Source organism: Pongo abelii, chromosome 16, assembly GCF_028885655.2.
Source record: "Pongo abelii isolate AG06213 chromosome 16, NHGRI_mPonAbe1-v2.0_pri, whole genome shotgun sequence".
Taxonomy (NCBI): domain Eukaryota; kingdom Metazoa; phylum Chordata; class Mammalia; order Primates; family Hominidae; genus Pongo; species Pongo abelii.
Window position 1 is genome coordinate 97,388,870 of NC_072001.2, and position 24,558 is coordinate 97,413,427.

A 24,558-nucleotide genomic window follows, 5' to 3' on the forward strand; every position below is an offset into this window, starting at 1 on the left:
GAACTTGAACAGTTTGCATTTGCTTCATCTGTAAAGTTGGAGATAAAATTACCTATTATATAAGATCATTTTAAGGATTTCTGATGATGTATGTAAAGCAGTGAATACAGGACCAGATACTTAGTAGGAACTAGTAGAGGAATTGTTTGACACCATTTTTAACCTCTAGTGGTTTCCCAGCCCACTCGCAGTAAAAACTGGTGTCCACAGAGTGGCCTACGAGGACCTGCCCAATGCAATCTCCTGCTCCCCTTTGAGGTCATCTCCTGGTGGTCCCCCTCTCTGGCTCTCTTCCAACCACACTGGCCTCCTTGCTCTTTCTCCATCTCCCCAGGTGGGCTGCCTACCCCCTATCCCCCTCTGCTGGCCTTCTGCACTTGCTCTTTCTGCTGTGTGAGAGGCTCTTTGGCTACATGTATCCCCCTGGTGTTCTCCCACACTTTCTTCCACAGTCTGCTTACCTCATCTGAGGGGTGTTTTCCTGATGCATGATAGAAAAATAGCTGCTTTGGATGTCCACAGCCACCCTTTCTTTCCACTTGGTTGTTTCTCTTCCCTTACCATCACCCAACACATGAAATTATTGTCTGTCTCTTCCAAGTAGTATATAACTTTCATGTAAGCAAGTACTCTGCTTTGTTCACTGATATATTCCTAGTGGCTGGAATATCCCATCATTACTTAGGTGTCAATATGTGTATCAGATGACTGGATTAGTGTTTTAAAACAGCAATGGCAAAGAAGTTGTAATTGACTGGTAACACTTTGTTGTATTACCAGTGAATCACAACAGTACTTCATATGCTATTTGTGTGTATGTATGTGAGACGAGAGTGTGTGTGCATAAAAAAGTTATCCTTTCTACTAGTTACATAGTTTTAAATCCAGATGATGGAATTAATAATTTACAGGAAAATCCCCATCTAAACAATTTTGATAAGCTTTGCAAGATATACCACACATTAGGTTGTCCAAAAATTGGATTTCTCTACTCACTGCTCTTCCAATTATACGATTCTCTCATCACTTTTAATTGAAGGAAGCATGATATGTGTATTCTTACATGAGACTACCTTAAGGGCATAATGATGTGATTATGTTTGGGTGTATATTTTGAAATTGGTTGCAAATCTCTAGAGGTTATCAATAAAACTATTTGTAGCATGTTAAAATTAATGAGTTCCCTGTCTGCTTGGAGGAGGTGTAATTGCTCTTTGGATAGACAATAGGTATTTGCTGTTTCTGTTAATAAGAGTAGGAGCTGGGGACATGCTTTGAATGATTATGTTATGAAAGAAACTGCTGGCTTGATGTTTTGGAAGCAAGAGAAAGATAAATGGTGTAATATGCTTATTTGAAAGATAGGTATTTGAATTTAAGTTTTCTTTCTTGCTCTTTGGTAGACATGATGATTTCTTTAAAATATTTTGCTTTGTTTCTGAAAAATTTGTCTTGATTTGGTGACTTAAAAATACGCACCATTTGTGAAACATATTCTTTATCACACCAGAAATGGCTTTGGAGCATATGCATAAAGTTTCTGTTGTTCTAAATTAGTGTTTCTTTTGGGCTAACCTTTCAATTACATTTACCATCCTAAAATAACTTCTTTACCTAAGTTGGACAAGATTTTATACTGGAAATTAATACCTTTGCCTCCTACTATCCTTCTTCCAGTGGTGTTCTGTTTCTGCAGGTAATTATTAGACAAGGAAAACCTTTAAATGTGGTGATAATGTTAGGCAGGACCTTTGAAGTTTAATGGTTGTGTTCTAATTTAGGAACTGTTTAAGAGATCCATCTGTGAGGTTTAATATAGGGCCAATAAACTCAATTATGTGAAGAAGTGAATTGCCTTCTCTTACATTTGGTATGTAATGGTTAAGACAATTTTTTTTTTTATTGGATGGTGCTTGATTTCAAAACTTGGGTCTATAGCTGGATGGCAGATAATAACTATTCTTCTAAGGTAATCAAGGAAGTGTGTGTGGGTGTGCATGCATTGGGAAATGAGGGGTAGCAGTCCAATCAGTGAGTAATTACTGATTGAACACTGTAGCCAGAGAAGCGTGTGCGTTTAGCGTGAGTGTTGCGTCTGTCTACCTCTGTGATCCAGCCTCTTCTGCTCAACCTTCAGCCAAATTTTTTTTTTAGTTATCTAATCTGTTACTTTCATTTCCTTCTTTCCCACTCTCTTCTGAACCTACTTTAAGCAAGTTTTCTTCTCCATTATGCCATTAAAACAATGCATATCAAGATTGTCAGTAATCTTCATTTCACTAAATGGATACATTCAAGATTATTGTTACTGGATCTCCAAACAGCACTTGAGGTTGTTGACCACTTCCTCTATGAAACACCCTTCCTTTGGCTTTTCTGTTTTGGGTTCTATTTGTCATAAGATAACACCATATATATTTTTTTCCCCTCTCTGGCTATGTCTCTCTAGTTTCCTTTGCAAGTTTATGCTGCTTTAAGAAACCACTAAGTGTTGGAGTTCTTTAAGGCTAATCGTCATAGTGTAAGGCTTTTATATTTTTCTTGGCAATGTCATCCATTACCATGCCTCCAATTGTCATCTGAATTGCCAATCTCTTCAACATCTTTCTCTAGATGTGCCCTCTCTCTTTGCTCCACAATCGTGTGTCCAGCTGCCAATGTGGCTTTTCCAGCTGGACTTGTAAAACATAACGAAGTCAAGACTGATCTCAGGATATTCCTTGAAAACCTGTACTTCTCAGTGAATTGCCCTAGAACTGTCTAGTAGGACTGGACTCAATCTTGACATACCATCTCTCGTCCGCTTTAGTGAGTGCCGTTAATGCAACAACATTGCTTTCTCAATACCTGTTATCTTTACTGATAGAACAAAAGACGAACAAATCGAAAGAACATAGATCTAAACAACACAGCCAACCACCTTTAACTAAATGGCATATATAGAACCCAGCAACTGCAGAATTAACCGTGTGCTGGGCCACAAAGGAAGCCTCTAATTTCAGAGGACTGAAAACATACTGATTTGCTTTCTGACTTAATCCTCAGAAATTAGGCTAGAAGTCAATTACACAAACATAACTAGACAATCCCCTTATAGAAATTAAGCACTATATTTCTAAAATCCAATATATCATAGAATAAGATAGAAATCAGGAAATATATAGGAGCCAGATAGTCACCATGAAGTTCAATCGGTTGGTGACCTGGGACCACAGCAAAAACTGCAAATGTCACTTCAATGCCCCCTCGCAGGTACGCAGGAAGGTCATGTCGTCCCCGCTCTCCAAAGAGCTGAGTAGAAATACAATGTCTGCTCCATGCCCATCTGCAAGGACCACAAGGTCCAGGTGGTTTGAGGACACTACAGAGGTTAGCAAATTGGCAAGTAGTCAAGGTGTACAGAAAGAAAGTCAAGGTGTATCCATCATTTCCCAATGCATGCACACCCACACACGCTTCCTTGTGTCACTTATTCAGAAAGAAATATGTCCTCTACATTGAGTGGGTGCAGTGTGAGAGGGCCAACGGCACCACCATCCCTGTGGGCATTCACTTGAGCAAGGTGGCTCTCACCAGGCCAAAACTGGACAAGGATCAGAAAAAAATTCTTGAATGCAAAGCCAAGTCTTGACAAGTTGGAAAAGAGACAGGCAAATATAAGGAAGAACTTATTGAGAAAATGCAGGAATGAATATAACTTGTTGTGCAACCATGGTTTAACTGGAGATTTTTAGCCTAGCATGTGTTTCTTTGGAGCTTATCAAAATGTCTCTGGAACATTTCATTTCCTATTTTGTTACCAGTGGTTCAGTGAATCTACTTTTGGAATTTTGATTAATAATTTTATGAGTGAAAATGGGAAATGCTTTAAAAAAAGAAAACAGGAAATATATTGAACTGAATGGTAATGAAAATGTGACATATTACAACTTGTGGAATGCAACTAATTCAGTGCTTAGAGGGAAATTTATAACATCAAATGCATAAACGAGCAAAAGGTATGGTCTGAAAATCAATATCTAATTTTCAATGTCAATAATTTAGAAAAAGAATAGTAAATGAAACCCAAAGGGTATAGGTGTAGCAGGAAGGAAATAGTCGAAAACCAAAATTAATAAATAAAATCAACAGAGGAAAAATTAGTTTTAGAAGATATTAATAAACTTGCAAGATTGTTCAGGAAAATAAGAAAGAAGCATATTACCAATATGAGCAATAAAAAGGGTTATTTTTAAACTAAACATGATATAGAAATGAAAAACATAGGATGTTATGAACAACTCTAGTCCAATAAGCTGAATACTTTAATATGGACAAATTCCCCCCTCCCCACAACAGCAAACATAACAAAACTGACAAAAGAGGAAGTAGAAATTATGAATGAATTGATGTCTATTAAATAACTTAAATTTATTATTAAAAATCTTCACATATGTACACATGCATACCAGAGAGCTTTACTGATGCATCCTTTTAAAAAAATACCACCAATTTTACACAAACTTTGTAAGAAAATGGTAAAGGAAGTCATGCGTTCCAACTCTATGGTTCTACCAAAACATCACAGGAATAGAAAATTATGACTACACTCTTTCATGAACATAGGTGTAAAAATCCTGAGACACTTAGCAAGTAGAACTTAGTCTGATATATAAAAGTATTATCCCAGTGGAATTTATTTCAGCAGTGAAAGGATGAGTAAATACTTGCAAATCAGTATAGTTTCTCACATTAACAGAAAAGGAGGAAATCATATGATCGCTTTGAAGGTTGCAGAAGAAGCAATTTCAGTGAATGCTACTTTATAATATAAATTTTTATCAAACTAGAAATAGAAGAGAATTTTCTTAACTTGTTGAGTACTTAGAAAGCCTACAGAAAACATCATAATTAAATGATGAAATTTTTAAGATTCTTTTGAGAGTGTTTACAACTGAAGGGTGCCCCTTATCATTTCTATTAAATAACAGAATAAACAAATCATAAGGATTAGGAAAAAAATATAAAACTAGTATTAGTCACAGGTGATCAGGTTGTACAGATACAAAATCTGAAAATAGTTACCAAAAATATGTTAGAAGGAATAACAGAAGTCGTCAAGATCAGTATTTACAGGTAATTTTTACTTTTATATGCTAGTAATAAAGAAAAATTAAAAATGTCTATACTGAAAATTTCAAAAGATAATTGAGATAAATTTTAAAGTGAATTAAAGATTCTGTTTTCCATATCTTTACATTTTCTCCACTGTCTATTTTTTTCTATTACATCATCTATTTGTGCATCTGTAGACCACAAAATCAATGTATTTATTGCAACTCTCTGATAATCTTGATTATATCTTGCCTGTTCTGGACCCTTTACATTTTGGAAACGTAGAACCTTTATTAAATCTTAAATCAACTTAAATCAATTTAACCTTTCTTAAATCAACTTGTAAGAAAGATAAGAGCAAGTGATAATAAAATAGAAAAAACATAGATGAAAAAGATTGCCAAGATTTAGCAAACAAGAAATGATATTCTGTTTTATAAGCATTTTTATTTTTTTTTGAGAGACGGAGTCTTGCTCTGTTTCCCAGGCCAGAGTGTAGTGGCGCGATCTTGGCTCGCTGCAACCTCTGCCTCCCTGGTTCAAGCAATTCTCCTGCCTCAGCCTCCTGAGTAGCTGGGACAGGCACTTGCCACCATGCCCAGCTAATTTTTGTATTTTTAGTAGAGACGGGATTTCACCATCTTAGCCAGGATGGTCTTGATTTCCTGACCTCGTGATCCGACTGCCTCGGCCTCCCAAAGTGCTGGGATTACAGGTGTGAGCCACCGCACCTGGCCTTTATAAGCATTTTAAAGAAACAACTTTGGCTTCATTAATTCTTTGTATTCTATGCCAGAAAAAATAATATTAAAAATAATAGGGACATATTCATAAACAGGACAGAGATTAAAACAGCAATATAATGAAATTTTATGTTGGTATGTTTAAAATCCTAGATAAAAATCTATACTTTTCTAAAAAATATATAACTTATTAAACTAACACAAGATGTAAAAAACCTAAATAAGTTTAAAACCAATGAAAAATTCAATTCAATCACCAGTTAAATAAGTATTTTCAAGAAAACATTTATGCACCGGCAATTTTATAGGTAAGTTCTAGCAATTAAGTAAGAAATTCCACTCTTACACTGAGTCTTTCTTTGCTGAAAGTAGTATAACACCTGACTCAATCCAAACAAAGAACAAAGGAAAAATTACAGGTTGATATTACATGTAAACTAGTATGGGCAAATAATAATATGTTCGTAATCTGAATTCAGCAATGGTATTTTAAAAATATTACAATACAAATAAGAAATATTTGGTTATATCTCAGAATGAAAAAGATAGTTTAATATTAGAATATCAATGTAATTTACTACATTAAGAGATAAAAGGAGAAAAGAAACATGATTACTTAAACGGATGCAGGAAAAAAATCTTTTGGCAAAATTCAGCACTTGTCCATCTTAAGAGTTGTTAGTAAACTAAACCAAAAAAAAAGAAAAAGAGATATGTTCTTAGCGTAACATGTCTTAAGGAATATTACAAGGATGGTTAATATCACAACTACTGTTACGTATTGAGTTGGAAGCCCAAAAAAAAAAAATAAACTTAAGTGACTTGAAAAAGATGACACAAAACTGTCCTCATTTGAAAATAATTTGCTCGTCTACATAGAAAATCATAGATAATTAGAGTTTACAGACATATTATTGGAGTTAAAAATGATTTCAAGAAGATGGTTGGAATTAGAATCCACATATAAAAGTCAGTTGTTTTTCTACATACTATCAGCTCATGAGGAAATTATAATACAATATTAATAACTACTAAATTATGAGATACCTAGGAATTAATTTATCAAAACATGGGCAAGATGCCTAGTATGAAAATTTAAAAATATAACTAACTGGTCATTGAAGACTAAAGTTATATAGATACCATTGATCTAGTGATCATGCTTTTTAATATTTACCCAAATGAGTTGGAAACTTAGGTCCACACAAAATCCTGCACATGGATGTTTCTAGCAGCTTTATTTATAATTGTCAGAAAGTGGAAGCAGCCGAGATATTCTTCAGTAGTCAAATGGATAAACTATGGTACATCTAGACAATAGAAATATTATTCAGAGATAAAAAGAAATGTTATCAAGCTATGAAAAGGCATGGAGGAACCTTAAATACATATAAGTGAAGTAAGTTAGCCTGAAAAGACTATGTAATATGTGATTCCAGCTCTATGACATTCTGGGAAGGACAGAACTATAGCGACTATAATGCAATCATTGGCTACCAGAGGTTCAGGGGGAGGTAAGAGAGGGATGAATGGACAAAGCAGGGGATTTTTTATGACGTACAGAAACTACTGTGTATAATACCGTAAGGGTAAATACAGGACATTATATGTTTGTCAAAGTCCATAGAACTGTACAACACAAAAAGCCAACCTTAATTTACACTATAGATTTAGTTGTTAATCGTGTAAATATTGGTTCAACAATTGTATTATAACAAATGTATCACACTAATACAAGATGTAAATAATAACGAAGAAATGTGTGTTAAAAAGGATGGACAGAGGCGGTATACAGGAAGTCTCTGTACTTTCTACACAATGTCTCTGTAAACCTAAAACTGCTCTAAACATAGTTCATTACAAAAAGAAGATATATAAAAAGTATATTCATGGCTTGGGAGATGAAAATATCATGAAGCTGTCAAATACCCTAATATTAATTTGTAAATTAATTGCCAATCAGAATGTCTGCTGCTTTTATTCGGAGGTACAGATACCCAGACAAATGGATTCTAAAATTTAAATAGAAGAGCAAAGAAAATAGGAACCAATTTGAAGGACTACAAGGTGGACTGGTTGCTCAGCTCAATATCAACACTTATGGTAAACCTATAGCAATTAATTATTATATGGTATTGACACAGGTATAGATAACCAGCTATATTCCTCACCTATGGAAACTTTGTACCTGATAGGGATGGCATAGCAAATCTTAAGGGCTGGGGTTGGTCTTTGCAGTAAAAGGTGCTTTAAAATTTGATCATCCAAATGGATAAACAAAGAAATATCACCCCCATCTAAAACCATTAACAATTCAGTATAGAGTAAATGACTGGTTGTGAAACTTTAGAGCTTTCCTAGAAAAACATATGATAATATATTTATGACCTTGAGGATTTGATTTGATTTGATTTTTATTTTTCAACTGTTATTTTTGTTTCAGGGAGGTACATGTACAGATTTGTTACATGAGTAAATTGCATGTCATTGGGGTTTGATGTACAAATGATTTCAGGCAGTGAGCATAGTACCTAACAGGTAGTTTTTTTGACAATCCCTCTCTCCCTCTACCCTCAAGTAGGCCTTGGTGACTGTCATTCCCTTCCTTGTGTCTACATGTACTCAGGGTTTAGCTCCTATTTATAAGTGAAAACATGTAGTATTTGGTTTCCTGTTCCTTTGTTAATTCACTTAGGATAATGGCCTACAGCTCCCTTCACTATTATTAAATAGGGAGTCCTTTCTCCATTGCTTGTTATTGTCAAAGTTTGTTGAAGATCAGCAGGGTTATATAAGCTGTTCCACTGGTCTATGTGTCTATTTTTGTACCAGTACCATGCTGTTACAGTTGCTGTAGCCTTACGGTATAGTTTGAAGTTGGGTGGTGTGATACCTTTGGCTTTGTTCTTTTTGCTTAGAATTGATTTGGTTATTTGGTCTCTTTTTTGGTTTCATATGAATTTTAGAATAGTTTTTTTTCTAAATCTGTGAAAAATGAGTGGTAGTTAATAGGAATAGCATTGAATCTGTAAATTGCTTTGGGCAGTGTGATCATTTTTAACAATAGTGATTCCTCCAATTCAAGAGCATGGAATGCTTTTCCATTTGTTTGTGTCATCCCTGACTTCTTTCAGCAGTGTTTTGTAATTCTTGTTGTAGAGATCTTTCACCTTCCTGGTTAGCTCATTCCTAGGTATTTTCTTCTTTTTGTGGTTATTGTGAATGGGATTGTGTTCTTAATTTGGCACTCAACTTACACATTACTGATGTATAGAAATGTTACTGATTTTTTTTACTTGATTTTGTTTCCTGAAAATTTACTTGTTTATCAATTCTAGGAGCCTTTGGGCAGGGACTATGCGGTTTTCTAGGTAAAGAATTGTATAATCTTTGAAGAGAGATAGTTTGATTTCCTCTCTTCGTATTTGGATGCCTTTTATTTCTTTCTCTTGCTTTATTGTTATGACTAGGACTTCCAGTACTGTGCTGAATAGGAGTGGTGAGAGTGGGCATCTTTGCCTTGTTCTGGTTCTCAAGGAGAATGCTTCCAGGTTTTGCCTGTTCACTATGATGCTAGCTGTGGGTTTGCTGTTCTCTTTTTATTTATTATGTTCCTTTGATGCCTAGTTTGTTGAGGGTTTTTAACATGAAGGATTTTGGATTTTATCAAAAGCCTTTTCTGCATCTATTCAGATAATCATGTGGTTTTTGCTTTTAGTTCTATTTATGTGATGAATCACATTTATGGATTTGCATACTTTGAACCAAGCTTGCGTCGCAGAAATAGTACTATGTCATGGCGGCCTAGCTTTTTGATGTGCTGCTGGATTCAATTTGCTTGTATTTTGCGGGAATTTTTATACCCGTGTTCTTGACCTGAAGCTTTTGTTGTTGTTGTATCTATGCCAGGCATTGGTATCAGAATGATGCTAGCCTCATAGAATGAGTTAGGGAGGAATCACTCCTCCTTGATTTTTAAAAAATAATTTCAATAGGATTGGTACCAGCCCTTCCTTATACATCTGGTAGTATTTGGCTGTAAGGTTTTTTTTTTTAATTTTATTATTATTATACTTTAAGTTTTAGGGTACATGTGCACAATGTGCAGGTTAATTACATATGTATACATGTGCCATGCTGGTGTGCTGCACCCATTAACTCGTCATTTAGCATTAGGTATATCTCCTAATGCTATCCCTCCCCCCTCTCCCCACCCCACAACAGTCCCCAGAGTGTGATGTTCCCCTTCCTGGCTGTAAGTTTTTCTATTCCAGGGCTTTTCCTTTTTCGTACTTTTTTTTTTTTTTCTAGTGATTCTATTTCAGAACTCACTGTTGGTTGGATCAGAATTTCAATTTCTTCTTGGTTCAATCTTGGAAGGCTGTATGTTTCCATTTATCCATTTCTTATATGTTTTCTAGTTGGTGTGCATAGAGGCATCCGTTAGTCTCGAGGGTTTTTTTTTTTTTTTTTAAATTTCTGTGGGGTCATGGGTAATGTCCCCTTTGTTGTTTCTGATTGTGTTGATTTGAATCTTCTCTTTTTTTTCTTCATTAATCTCACTATCAATCTTATTCTTTCAAATAACAAACTTTTGGTTTCATTGACCTTTTGTATGGATTTTTGTGTCTCAATTTGATTCAGTTCAACTCCGACTTTTGTTATTTTTCTTCTGCTGACATTGGGTTTGACTTGCTCATTTTTCTAGTTCCTCTAACTGTGATGTTAGATTGTTAATTTGAGATCTTTCTAACTTCTTAGTGTAGACATTTAGCATTACACACTTTCCTCTTAAACTCCAACTGTGTCCCAGAGATTCTGATATGTTGTATCTTGGTTTTCATTAGTTTCAAAGAATTTCTTGATTTCTGCCTTAATTTCATTATTTACCCAAAAGTCATTAAGGGCAGGTTGTTTAATTTCCATGTTATTGTGTGGTTTGGAGAAGTCTTTTTTGTTTTTGTTTCTATTGAGAGTGCGGTTAGTATATATTTTTTAACTTGTTGAGAATTGCTTTATGGCCAAACATATGGTGGATCTTAGGGTATGTGCCACATGCAGATGAGAATGTGTATTCTGTTACTGTTGGTTGGAGTATTCCGTAGAAGTCTGTTAGGTCCATTTGGTCAAGTGTTGAGTTTAGGTCTCAAATATCTCTGTTAGTTTTGAATACTAGCAAAGTTTGACCTAACAATGTCAGTGGGGTTTTGAAGTCTCCCCCTAGTATTGTGTGGTTATCTAAATGTAGGCCTTTACAAGCTTGTTTTATGAATCTGGGTGCTCCAGTGTTGGGTACATATAAATTTAGGATAGTTGATTCTTCTTGTTGAATTGAACCCTTTATCATTATGGAATGTCCTTCTTTGTCCTTTTTGATTATTGTTAGTGCAGTCTGTTTTGTCTGGAAAAAAATAGGAACCCCTGCTTCTTTTGTTTTCTATTTGCTTAATAGATCTTTCTCAATCCCTTTACTTTGAAGCTATAGATGTTGCAATTGAGATGGGTCTCTTGAAGACAACATGCGGTTGGGTCTTTCTTCTTTATCCAACTTGCCATGCTGGGTCTTTCAAGTGGGGTATTTAGCTTATTTACATTCAAGTTTAATATTGATATATACAGGTTTGATCGTGTCCTTGTGATGTTTGCTGTTTGTTATATAGTCTTGACTGTGCAGTTGTTTTACAGTGTCAGTGTGCTATATACCTCAGTGTGTTTTTTGATGGCCAGTAACAGTCTTTCATTTCCATGTTTAGCATTCCCATAAGGACCTCTTATAAGGCTGGTCTAGTGGTAACACATTCCCCTAGCATTTTCTTGTCTGAAAAGGATTTTATATCTCCTTCACTTTTGAAGCTTAGTTTGGCTGGATATGACATTCTTGGTTGGAATTATTTTTTTTAAGATACTGAATATAGGCCCCCAATTATTTCTACTGAAAGGCCCATGTTTGCCTGATGGGATTCCCTTTGTACATGACCTTCCCCTTCTCTCTAGCTGCCTTTAAGAATTTTTCTTTTGCAATGATTTCAAAGAATCTGAAGACTCTATACCTTGGTGAAAGTCATCTTGTACAGTATCTTGCAGGGGTTCTATGAATTTCCTGAATTTGCAGGTTGACCTCTTTAGTGAGGTCTGGGAATTTTCATGGATAATATTCTTATATCCTCAAATATGTTTTCCCAGTTGCTTTCTAACTCTATGTCTTTCAGGAATGCCAGTGACTCATAGGTGTGGTCTTCTACATAATCCCATATTTCTTTGAGGTTTTGTTTATTTTTAAATATTCTTCTTTCTTTATCTTTGTTTGCCTGCATTGATTCAAAGAAGTTGTTTTTGAATTCTGAGATTCTTTTCTCAGCTTTCTCTCTTCTGTTAGTAATGCTTCCAATTGCAATCCAATTTCTGTCATGAGTGATTCATTTCCAGAAGTTCAGTTGATTCTTTTGTAAAATGACTATGACATCTTTCAGCTCCTGGGCCTTTTTACTGTTTTCCTTGGATTGAATTTCAACCTTCTCCTATATCTTGATGAGTGAGCTTCCTTGCTGTCTGGATTCTGAATTCTATGTCTGTCATTTCAGCCATTTTAGTCTGGTTAAGCATCATTGCTGGAAAGCTAGAGTGGTCGTTTGGAAGTCAGAAGATACTCTGGCTTTTAGAGTTTCTAGAGTTCTTGCACTAATTCTTTCTCATCTGTATGGGCTGATGTTCCTTTAATCTTTTAAGTCACTGTCTTTTTGATGGAGCTTTTTGCTTTTATACTCTTTGATCCCCTTGAGGGTTTGACTGTGGTGCAAATTAGGTTTAGCCAACTGGCTTCATTTTTGGATGCTTTCAGAGAGCCGAGGCTCAGTTTAGCACTCCTGGCCTGCATGCCCTTATCATTGGGGGCTGGAAACAGGCCAGTGGCTTTGTTCTCTGGCCCCTCAACGTTAAGCACCTGCCATGCTGGAGGAGCTGAAGTGTTCACAGTCCACTAGCAGCAACACTCTCATGGGGGCTGCCAATAAAAGTGATCCAGTGGGGCAGTGGTGTGTCGTTATATGTGTGTGCACTGGTGAGGCAGTGGGAGGAGGCTGTGGGTGGGTACACCAGGCAGGAGAAGGCTATGGGTGGGTGCACACCGGCAGAGGTCTTTCTGCAAAAGTGCTCTGACAGGTAGGTAGGGTCTGCTGTTGAAAAGCCTATGGCAGTGGCTGTTTGTAAGTGCTTTGGCTAGGCAGTTGAGGCTGTGCTGTAAGTTGTATGGCCAGGCAGGGACCCTGGGAGAGGCCAGCAGACAGGTGGAACACTCAGATCAGATTGTTCCTGTCCCATAGCAAGACATCCTTGCTCTGTCAAGGTCCAACAGCTAACAAAGGCTAATGCCGCCTAGAGGAGTATGCCAAGCCTTGGGGGGTGGGCTTTCATGGCCATGTTCCATGGCAGATGTTCCCATGCCACCCCCGCTTGGCTTTGCACAGGCTGGAGTTCTGTCTCTGCTAACTGTCTGGGAAGATCTCCCTGCCACCTTAAATATCTGTGGGGGTTGTGGGATATCCTGCAGCTGGGATCTCAAAGGTGTATGGTGAAATTGGACCACTCCATGCCTATTTCATTCACCCCTTTCCTAGGAGCTGCTTGGGGCCAGGAATGAGTCTCACTGCTTGGCAACCCTATGTAGGGTTCCCAGCTTCTTGCCTTTCAGCCCGGGGTCTACATCCTCCCTCTGTCCCCTCTCAATACCTTCTTTCTGAAGATCTGTTGAGAATATGCCAGTCTAATTGATAGTCTTGTCTCTCTTAGTGGCAGAAGCTATTCCTGGCTGCATTTAGTTGGTCATCTTGGCTGGTCCCCACCTTGAGTATTTTAAAACCATATGCATCACACATATTCCAACCCCAAAACACAATACATTAAAAAACTGATATATTGAACTCACCAAATTTTCTTTTTAAATGACTCTTGGCACCATATGAAGTTTTTTAAAAAGCTACTTATTAGATCCCCTTTCATAATTTCAGATTGGCAAATGTATAGTCTTGCAATTATAGGTGCAGGCAAGGATGTTGCACAATGGGAACTCATTAGCTGCATCAGGAATATAAATTAATATACCTACTTTGGAGAATAGTTTGGCAATACCTAGCTAGTCAAGTTTAAAATATCTGCAACCTACAAACCAATAATTCTACTCTGAGATATGGTGTTTCTCAATGGGACCTTATTGGTAATTTGGACAGGATAAGTCTCTCTTGTGGAATATTTTGTATATCCCTAATTTGTGCACACTGTGAGTTATGTTCCCTACCATGGTCATTATAACAACCAAATATACTTCACCCATTACTGATCACTTCTAACTGGAAGTTTATACTTGGCCGAAAAACTGAGAGAGAAACTGACATGTACATCAGAAGACAAGTCTAAGAATCTTCTTTAAATCCTTTTGTAGTGGTATAATAGAGTTAAGCATCTTAAGTAACCATCTGTGGAACATTAATCAATATATTATAGATCTTCCCATAATGCAATCCTATACAACTCTTAAAATGGCTTTAATGAAAGCTACATTTATCATTGTGGGTAAAATTCCTGAAGGTAATGCTGATTGAAAAGCATGTAGTCATGTATGACTTATGTAAAGTTTATTAAAAATATGTTTATATATCGCTAAATAATATATAATAGAATATGTGGATGTAATAAATTCAATTTTAGGACAGTGGTTTCTTCTGCTAGGGAATGGTGGGAAAGTCTTCACAGAGATGTACATAGGCAGTGTGATTGCACAGAAGTGCATATGATAATGCATAGCCAATGCTAAGAGTCTTTGGAGCTTATTGGCCCAGGGATCTGAAAATGATAATGGGCTGAGGTATATGAAAAATAGCAGGGTTAGAACACTAAAAGGCCTTTACAACTATTTAGAATAAAAAAAGTTTTTAAAAAGATTAGGTAAATCTCAGTTAAGGCAGGTAGTATAGTGTTGAAGCCCACTTTGTATTTTTGTTGAAATTTTAAAATTTTGATTAATATTTCAGGGTTCAGGTCCCTAAGACCACCCTCAGCTTTGGTAATTCTCTAGGAGGACTCAACCTTTCCTCATACAGCTATGATTTACCATAGGAATAGGAGGGAAAAAAATAATATTGGCAAAGAGAAAAGTAGATGAGGGAATCTGGAAGAACCCAGGCATAAACTTCCAAGAGTTCCCTCTCTGTGGAGTCACACAGGACATGTTTAATTCCTGCATCAGTGAGTTTGACAACATGTGTGAAATGTTTTCCACCAGGGAAGTTCCTTAGGGAGCTTTTTATTGGGGGCTGGTCACAAAGGCACCTCTGTCTAACATGTGCTAAAATTCTAGACTCTCAGAAGGAAGGCAGATAATTAGCATAAACCAAGTTGTTTGCATACAGTTTGTGCATAGGGAGCCACTCTTATCACTTAGCGTGGTGGGGAATCTCCCAAAATCCAAGTTACTAATGCTAGGTAAGGGTCAACCTTGCAGGCAGACCTTTAAAAACTTAGCAACCTCAGACTAGCTAATTATGCTTTGCTTCACAATTTATTTTTTTGTTGAATGGTACATTAACTTGGTCAAGGCTCACTTAAAAGTCACTTACACATTTTATTGAATTCATTCTGGTCATTTCAGGGCAAGATAGTAACTGTAAGTATCTCATCAGAGATTGGAATTAAAGTAGATGTACAAGTGTCTGAATGTTTCAGAAACCCTAGCTCCTTCCTCCCTTTCCTTTTCTCCAAACTTCTCCAAGCACACTATAAGAATTTGGAATGATCGAAAAAGAGGTAAGCAGTTCTAGGGTCTTTTCAAATGACTGAGATTTCTAGGGGTCATACCCTGTCCCACTTCTAGTCATTAACCAGAGGAGATAGGATCTGCTTCTCTATTAATACATTATGTTTCCTTCCAAGAACATGGATGGTGGGGCTGAAGATTTCATCCGGTTCTTTTAGTTGATCTTAATTTTGAAGGGGTTTCTGTCCACGTGGTATAATTTTAAATAGTATGTCTAGTATATGAAATGATTCTCCACCTGTAATTAGATTACACGTTCAGTAAAAAGTTGAAATGGTAGATAGGGAATCTGTGTTTTGGAAGAAAAGAGCCAAATTTCTCTTGAAAGCAGGGAAATGGTTTGTTTATCCTCTGGAAATGATCTAGAGAGAGCTTTTTAATGAAGGATAATCTCCTTTAGAAAAGAGGAGAGATTTGTTTTGCTACAAGCATAATTAAATGCACTAAGGTATATAGATTTTTTTCCCAGTTCTATTAAAGTGCAGAATAATCTGTCTATATAATTACATTTGCCTTTATCTTTATCATAAGGTAGGCATACACCATCAGATTTTTTACTATTATTGACCCTATTTTTATTATTCTTTTTCCCTCATGTTAAAATGACGTGATATGAAATTTCCTTTCTACTGGTAAGAAAAACAAATCTTGATGGTTAATTAAAAAAATATCCAGTAATGACACATTCTGACTAGTGACTGCTTGCTACTGTGTTATTTGGATTGATACTTAGATTGTGAGAGCCAGACCTTTTTGTCACATTTATATTAAAAAAGAAGTTTGAGAAACACAATCTGAGTCAGTGTTACTGAATAGCTCTAAAATGCTCTGTAAAATTATGCTGTTTCATTGTGAGAACCTCTTTCCTACCTTGCGGTTCTTATTCAGGTAACATTGCAGTATGAGCTCAATCAGAGATTTGGGGGCTGGTATTAAAAAGGTTTGTTTTCTTTTTCTGCTTGGCCAATTGCTAGCGGCCAGCTGGGGAGGATGTCTGGTTTAAAACCGTAATAAGTGAAGCTTCCATTAGGCTCCTCGGCTTGGGGCCATTTCCTGTAAAGACCTTGCTCTGCCATTAGTGGTCTGGAGAGGGAAAATGCATATTTTTGTTCAATAAATGAAAGCTGAAGATTACCAGGTAGGGTAGCATAGGGATCATGTTCTGTGAAGAGATCCTGCTCTTCAAGGGTTACATTTTAGCTTGTAGCCTTTTGAGTGTTTATGACAATAACCTATGAACTTGAGTCACGGTAGAAAATTGAACAAATATGTTTATTTTTAAATATCCTTCGAGAGGAAGCAAACAATAGAATATTCAGATAGTTGAATTTGTCTCAGCAGCCTTTCCAAACCTGACTCTTAGATTTATTATTTCTTTAAGTTTTGCTTTGTCTGGAAAATACATTGTTCATTGGAGAAGTAACATTTTCAGGCATAAAAGAGACCAAGCGTACATTACCTTTACATACTTTAAGAACACTTTTTTTTCTGGACATATCTTTTTATGTTTATATGTTTGTAATTCTTTATACATGGTTATTTATTCTGTTGTTTTATTCTGTATTTTATGCTGTTGTTGCTTATTCTGGAAAATATATTGTTCCGGGAAATACGCTGTTTATTGGAGAAGTGACATTTTCAGGTACAATAGAGTCCAAGGGTGTATTAGCTTTACACACCGTAAGGATCCTTATTTTCTCTGGGCATATCTTTTTGTGTTTATATGTTTATAATTTTCTGCACATGGTTGTGTACTACTCACATACTTGGAGAAACTATGGTCAGCATGCTTTGCAAAACTTAAATGAGTTCCGGTTCTGAATAAGATAGAATAAAAACCCTTCAACGTTTTTCTTCCACTGAACACAAATGTGAAATTTGAATGAAATATATGGTAAAGCTAGTTGAAGTCTCAGAAAAGTAAAGCTACAGCTTCAACAAACAGGAAAGCCATTCTCCTCATTCATCAGATTGGCTCCTGCAGTTTCCCAGAGCCAACTGCTTACTGTCTCTATCCATAGATCCCCTGGGACCTGGGTCATGACAAAACTGGACCATTTATCCAGCGTGAATTTAATGCAGTCCCAGATCCAGATATTAGCAGTGGATCTCAGAGAGAGAGAAAGAGAAAGAGATGACCTCTAGCTGTGACCCAAGGAGAAAAGGGAAGTCCTGAAGCTAAAAGGGAGGGGGAAATCCCCTACCTTGTGTGTCTCCTTTATCTCACTTTTGTCATGCCCCAGCTCCCCAACAGTCTTGTGGTGGAGGCAGTGGCAGCAAAAGCAGCTGGTGGTAGGAAACTGCAGAAGCAAAAATAATGGGTTAGGGAGGGGCATGTGCTTTCTATTTGGTAAAATAGAGCTATTTGGTAGCTCTTAGTGGCAGGGCCAATTGGGTTTCTAAATTTGTTTTGTTTTTTAAATCTCTCTGTGTCTTCCCCACAACCCTGGTATGATCATAGATGTAGGTTGTTCCTGATTGTTGAATGAAAAAGGGTGAGTTCTAGGATGCCAGAAAGTATCACAGGAGACAGCTGAGAAGGAAGGGCTTGGGAAATGATCAAATACATTGTGAACCCATGGACTCACCCATAGCCTGAACACACATGGATCTGACCCTTATTAGCGTACGAATGACTTTGAGAATGGAGTTAAAGGGTAGAACTCCACTCAAGTCCCAGACTGACCTTACATCCTATATAAGCAGGGCATATCTAAATGAACCTGCATAGCTATTGAAAACTAAACTGATATTGGAACCATAGCCAACAGAAGGTGGGCTGAAATGTATGGCTAGAAGCTAACCAGATCAAGTGCTTGCTAAAACAATGATATCAGCATCTTTGTAGACTTAAATAAAGCGGAGAGTTTTATAACATTCAAAATGTCTAAGGTATAATTTATATTGGTTTATGAAGAAATGTAAAATGTTAACTCACATGGGAAAAGGCAATTAACAGATGAAAATGAAAATATGACTTTAAAGGAGCATTGTAGAATGCTCAAATGAATAATCATGAGTCTTGAAATAAAAGTTAAGATAGAAACTATAAGCAAGGAAAGATGTGAAGTGGCACCAATGGAAACTAGAACTGAAAAATACAATAGCTGCCTGCCCCACCCATTCTCCACCCATCAAAAAACAAACCTCACTGTATGGATTCAATAGCAAAATGGGGATGACAGAGGAAAGAGTCAGTAAAACTGAAGATAAATCAATAAAGGTTATCCAATCTGAAGAAAGAAAAAGAAGATTGAAAAATAATAGAGTCTCCAGGATTATAGAACAATCACAAAAGGCATAATATTTGTACCACTGGAGTTCCAGAAGGAAAGGAGAAAGTGAGTAAGGCTCAACAAGTATTCAAAGAAATGATGGCTGAAACATTGATAGATTCAAGAAGCTAAGCTAACCCCAAATAGGATGAATCCAAATAAACACACACCCAGGCACATTATAAACTGCTAAAAACTTAAAGAAAAAAATACTGAAGTCAGTCAGAGCAATGATAACTGATATGTGGAAGAACAATGATTCAAATGGCTGAGATTTCTCACCAGAAATCATGGAGGCCAGGAGAAAATGGCACATCCGTTTTTCAAGTGTTGAAAGAAAAGTATAGAATTCAATATCTAGCTAAAATATCCTTCAGAAATGAAGGTGAAAAATATATTCTCAGATTGGGAAAAACTAAGAGAATTTGGAGGCAGCAGACCTGCCACAAAATAACAAGAAGGCCTTCTTAAGTAGATGAGAAATGGTACAAGAAGGAAATATAGAATGTCAAAAACAAGGAAATGCAAGTGAAAAATACAATAGCCTTTCTATTTTAATTGAATAGACCATCTTAAAATTTAACAGAGCATTTATTTTCTCGTGAAATTAAGTATGGCTTATGGTTGAAATCAAAGGTTAAACATGGTCTGATACAAATTTTCACTGTATTTAGATGTAATATATAAGACAACTTATTATATTATGGGAGAAGAGACCTATATGCTGGATGGTAGACAGGATAATCTCCCTTCCTTAACCCCAGATACCCACATCCTTATCCCAGGATCCTGTGAATATGTTACATTATGTGGCACAAAGGACTTGTAGATGGGATCTAACAGACTTTAAGAGAGAATAACCTTTGTTTTCCTGGTGGGCCCAATCAAGTAACATGAGTCCTTAAAAGTGGAAGAGGAAAACAAAATAGTGGGATGCATCAATGAGAAAGACTTAACTCACTGTTTCTGGCTTTGAAGATGGAGAAAGGGGTCAGGGAATGTGGGCAGCCTCTAAAAGCTAAGATCAGTCCTTAGCTGACTGATCAGCTAAACATGGCTGTAGATGAAAATTTTAAAAAATGAAATTTTGCTAAAGCTGAGAAAGATAAAGAAATGGATTCTCAACTAGAGCCTCCAAAAAAAAATATGCATTCTTGTCAGCACTTTGATTTCAGCCTGACAAGACCCATCTCAGACTTTCTCAGAACTGAAAAGTAATAAATTTATCGTTTTAAGCCACTAATTTTTAGTTATTTGTTATGGGAGCAATACAAAACAAATGCAGGTGATCTGGTTTCTCTATTCCAATTGAAGTAGTAAAATATTAATTCTAAATAAAATGTGGAAAGTTAACTATACATACTGTAACCCCTAATCACTGAAAATTTATACAGAGATATAGTCAAAATCATAATTGATAAATTAAAATGGAACACTATCACCTCAACAAATGAAGAAAGGTGGGAACAGAAAAAATGAAAAACAGAATGAGAAAGAAATAATAAAATGGCAGACCTAAATCCAGACTTATCAATTACTATGTTAAATATAAATGGTCTAAACAAACCAACTAAAAGCTAGAGATTGTCAGACTGGATTTAAAAAAAATGTCCTAGCTATGTGCTTTCTGTAAGAAACTCACTTCAAATATATTGTTATTGTAAGCTGAAAAGCAGAAAGGATGGGGGGGAATAAAACCACACAAACACAAACCAAAAGTAAATTAGCATGGCTATGTTAAAATCAAATAAGATAGGCTTCAGAGCTAGAAAATCATCAGGGATAAAGACAGACATTACATGTTGATTGAAGGGTTAGTTCGGGAAGAAGCTATAACAATCAAATGTGTGTGCAACAACAGAGCTTCAAAATACAGAAGCAAAAACTCATGTAACTGAAAGGAGAAATAGAGAAATTCACAACTATAGTTGAACAATTACTCCTGTCTCAGTAATAAAAGATCAGCAAGGACATAGAAGAACTGAACTATCAACCAACTGAATCTAATGGACATTTATACAATACTCCACTCAACCATAGTAGTATATACAGTCTTTTCAAATACACATGGGACATTTACCAAGACAGACCACATTGGGTGTCCTAAGTCAAACCTTAACAAATTTAAAAGAATTAAAATCATAAAGAGAATGACTTCTGGTCATAACTGAGTTAAACTGGAAATTAATAAAAAGATAGAAAAATCTTCAGATACTTAGAAATCACCAATATACTTTTGAATAAACCATGACCTAAAGAGAAAGTTTCAAGAAAAATAAAAAATAATGAAAGTGAGGCCAGGTGTGGTGGCTCACACCTGTAATCCCAGCACTTCGGGAGGCCGAGGTGGGTGGATCACTTGAGGTCAGGAGTTCAAGACCAGCCTGACCAACATGATGAAATCCTGTCTCTGCTAAAAATACAAAATTGCTGAGTGTGGTGGCATATGCCTGTAATCCCAGCTATTTGGGAGGTTGTGGCAGGAGAATTGCTTGAACCAGGGAGGTGGAGGTTGCAGTGAGCTGAGATCATGCCACTGCACTCCAGCCTGGGCTACAAGAGCAAAACTCAGTCTCAAAAAAGAAAAAAAAAAGAAAGTGAAAATAAAATATAATTTTACATAATACATGACGCAAAGAGGAAGTTTCAAGATAAATTAGGAAATATTTTAAATAGGAAAAAAACGAAAATATGACATTTCTCATCTTGTGGCATGCACCTAATATGTAGCCTTAAACCTTATTTTTAAAATGAAGAAAATGCTCAAAGCCATAATCTAGGCCAGTGGTTGGCAAACTTTCTCTCTGTATGTTTGGACAGTAAATATTTTAGGCTTTCTGGGCCATATGGTATCTGCCACAACTATTAAACTCTGCCATTGTGCAAAAGCAGTCATGGCCAATATGTAAACACATTAGTGTGGCTACATTCAATAAAACTTTATGTATAAAAACAGGTAGTTGTATTGATTTGGCCTGTGGATTACCACCCTCTGATTTAGCCACCACCTTAAGAAAATAAAAAAAGTAAGACCAAATTAAACCTAATCAAGAAGAGAGAAATAAATCATAAAGATAAGAGTAGAAATGTATGATATTGAAATGGTAAAACAATGAAAATTAAAAACCTAAATCTGGTTCTTTGAAAAATAATCCATAAAACTGATAAACCTCTAGCACTATACTTACTGGAGAAAGATTGGATGCTTTCTAAGACTGAGGGGGAGAAAAAAAGAATATTCATTCTCACTAATACTATTCACTATCTTATTTGAAGTCTTAGTCCAATAAGGCAAGAAAAAGAAAAGGCATAGCATATGGAGAGGAAGAAATAAAAATACCCAACATGATTTTCTATGTAGAAGACCTAAAGGAATATAATAAAACCAATACGTAAATTTAGGAAGTTACAGGATACAAAGCCAATATAAAAAAATTCAATTGTATATGTTTATGCTGAAAATACATAATTGGAAACAAAAATGAAAAGCCATTTAGAATGGCTTTAACAAAAATGAAATACAAATTAACCTAATAAAACATGTACTGGGTATGTGTGCTAAAACCAGAGAATGCTGATGAAAGAAACCAAGGAAGACCTAAATAAATGGAGAGACCTGCCATGTGCTTGTGTTGGAGACTAAACATAGTAAATATGTCAGCACTCTCCAAACTGCTCTATTTATTGAAAACAATACCAATCAAAATGTTAGCAGTATCTTTTTTATAGAGAGTAACTAATTCTAAAATTTATATAGAAATACAAAAATCTAGAATAGCTAAACAAATTTGGAGAGGTCACACTACCCAATTATAAGACTATCATGCTTCAGCAATCAAAATGGTATTGGAATAGTTATACAGATCAATGGAAATGAATGATGAGTCAAGGTTATATACCTACACAGATGTAGCAGAGATTTTTGATCAAAGTACAAAAGCAATTCAGTGGAAATATTACAGTCCTTTAAAACAATGACATTGGAAAAACTTATTCACATGTAAAAAATGAACCTTAAACTAAATATAACACTATACAAAAGTTATCTAAAATAAATTATAAATCTAAGTATAAAATGTAAAACTATATTACTATTAGAAAACTGGGAGAAAACCTTTGTTAATTGGGATTAGACAAGGAGTTCTTACACATGACACCAAAAGTATATAACATAAAATTTTAAAAAATGGCTTGTTAGACTATATCAAAATTAAAAACTTTTACTGTGCAAAAGACACTACTAAGAATGAGAAGACAAGCTACAAAGTAGGCGAAATATTTGCGAACTATGTGTTCAACAAAGGACTAATACCCAAAATATTTAAAGAACTCTCATAACTCAACAATAAGAAAACCCAATTTCTAAAAGCTGTGTAAAAGTCTTGAATAGACAGCTTATCAAAGTAGATAAAAAGACAGGAAATGCATAAAAAGGTTTTCAACATCACACATTATTAGGAAAATGAAAATTAAAAACCCAGATGTTGATAATACTATGTATGTACCTATTAGAATGGCTAAAATGAAAAGTCCTGATAGTACTAAGTCCTGAGTAGGATATAGACAACTGGAATTCTCATAATTCTTGGCGGGAATGCAGATTGGTCTGTTAAAGTCTGGCAAAGAGTTGTCAGGTTCTTTATAAAGTTAAACATTCACTTATCATATGACCCAGCAATCTCACTCTTTGGCATTTATCCCAGAGAAGTGAGAACATATATTCGTACACAAAAAACCTATACACAAATGATTATAGCAACTTTATTTGTAAGAATTCCAAATTAGAAACAACCCAAATGTCCTTCAAGGGGTAAATAGATAAATTGTGGTACATCCACACAGTGGACTACAACTGTCAGCAACAAAAAGTTGAACTCCTGACATGTGCAGCAACTGGATGAATCTCAAAGGTAACGTGCTGAGTGAAAGAAGCCTGTCTCTAAAAGTTACATACTGCATGATTCCGTTTAGAAAACATTCCCCGAAAGACAAAACGATAATGATAGAGAATAGAACGGTGGTTTCCAGAGGAAGGAAGTGGGGGCCTGGGAGCACGTGATCCTATGAGGATAGACAGACCCCTCTGTGTCCCGATTGTGATGGTGTAAACACAAATCTGTAAATGTGTTAAAATTATAGAACTGTGCACCAAAAGTGAGAAAAAAGCCAATTTTGTTTTAGAATGATTTCAAAAATAAAGTGGAAAAAGTAATTTCTTAACAAAACAAAGATGGTGAAACTGTTGGTTCCAGTGTGCAGGGGTTAGGTATATCCCTGCTTTCTACTTGGAATTTCTCTTGAATATATTATAATGTACCAGTAATACGTGCATTCCTACCAGCTTCACCCCCTCAAATAAAGGAGAGAAACTCTCTCCTGGCACAGGACAGTGTAGTGCATGGAGAAAATAAACATTTTTCCACTTAGACACATTCTTTAGAGATGGAACTTTGTTTACACCAACTCCTTTTCTCATTTTCTTGGAGATGTTTTTGGTTTGCTTAGATACAGAGATTACAAACCTCTTCATTTCATAAGAGGCTAATTCCCATTCCCAGTCTCCCTTCAAAATAGGAGATTTCCCTCAAAGGGGAATGTAAGCCTCTCCCCTAGGATTCCTAAGCTTTGATCTGCACAGTAA

General features: G+C 35.9%; 1 protein-coding gene and 1 pseudogene across 2 annotated transcripts in view; both read left to right on the forward strand.

The window, feature by feature from the left end:
• MCTP2 (multiple C2 and transmembrane domain containing 2) overlaps positions 1–24,558 on the forward strand; it is a 254,972-nt gene that overhangs the window by 38,305 nt on the left and 192,109 nt on the right. The window lies entirely within an intron of this gene.
• LOC112129119 (large ribosomal subunit protein uL24-like) lies at positions 1,943–5,918 on the forward strand (annotated as a pseudogene).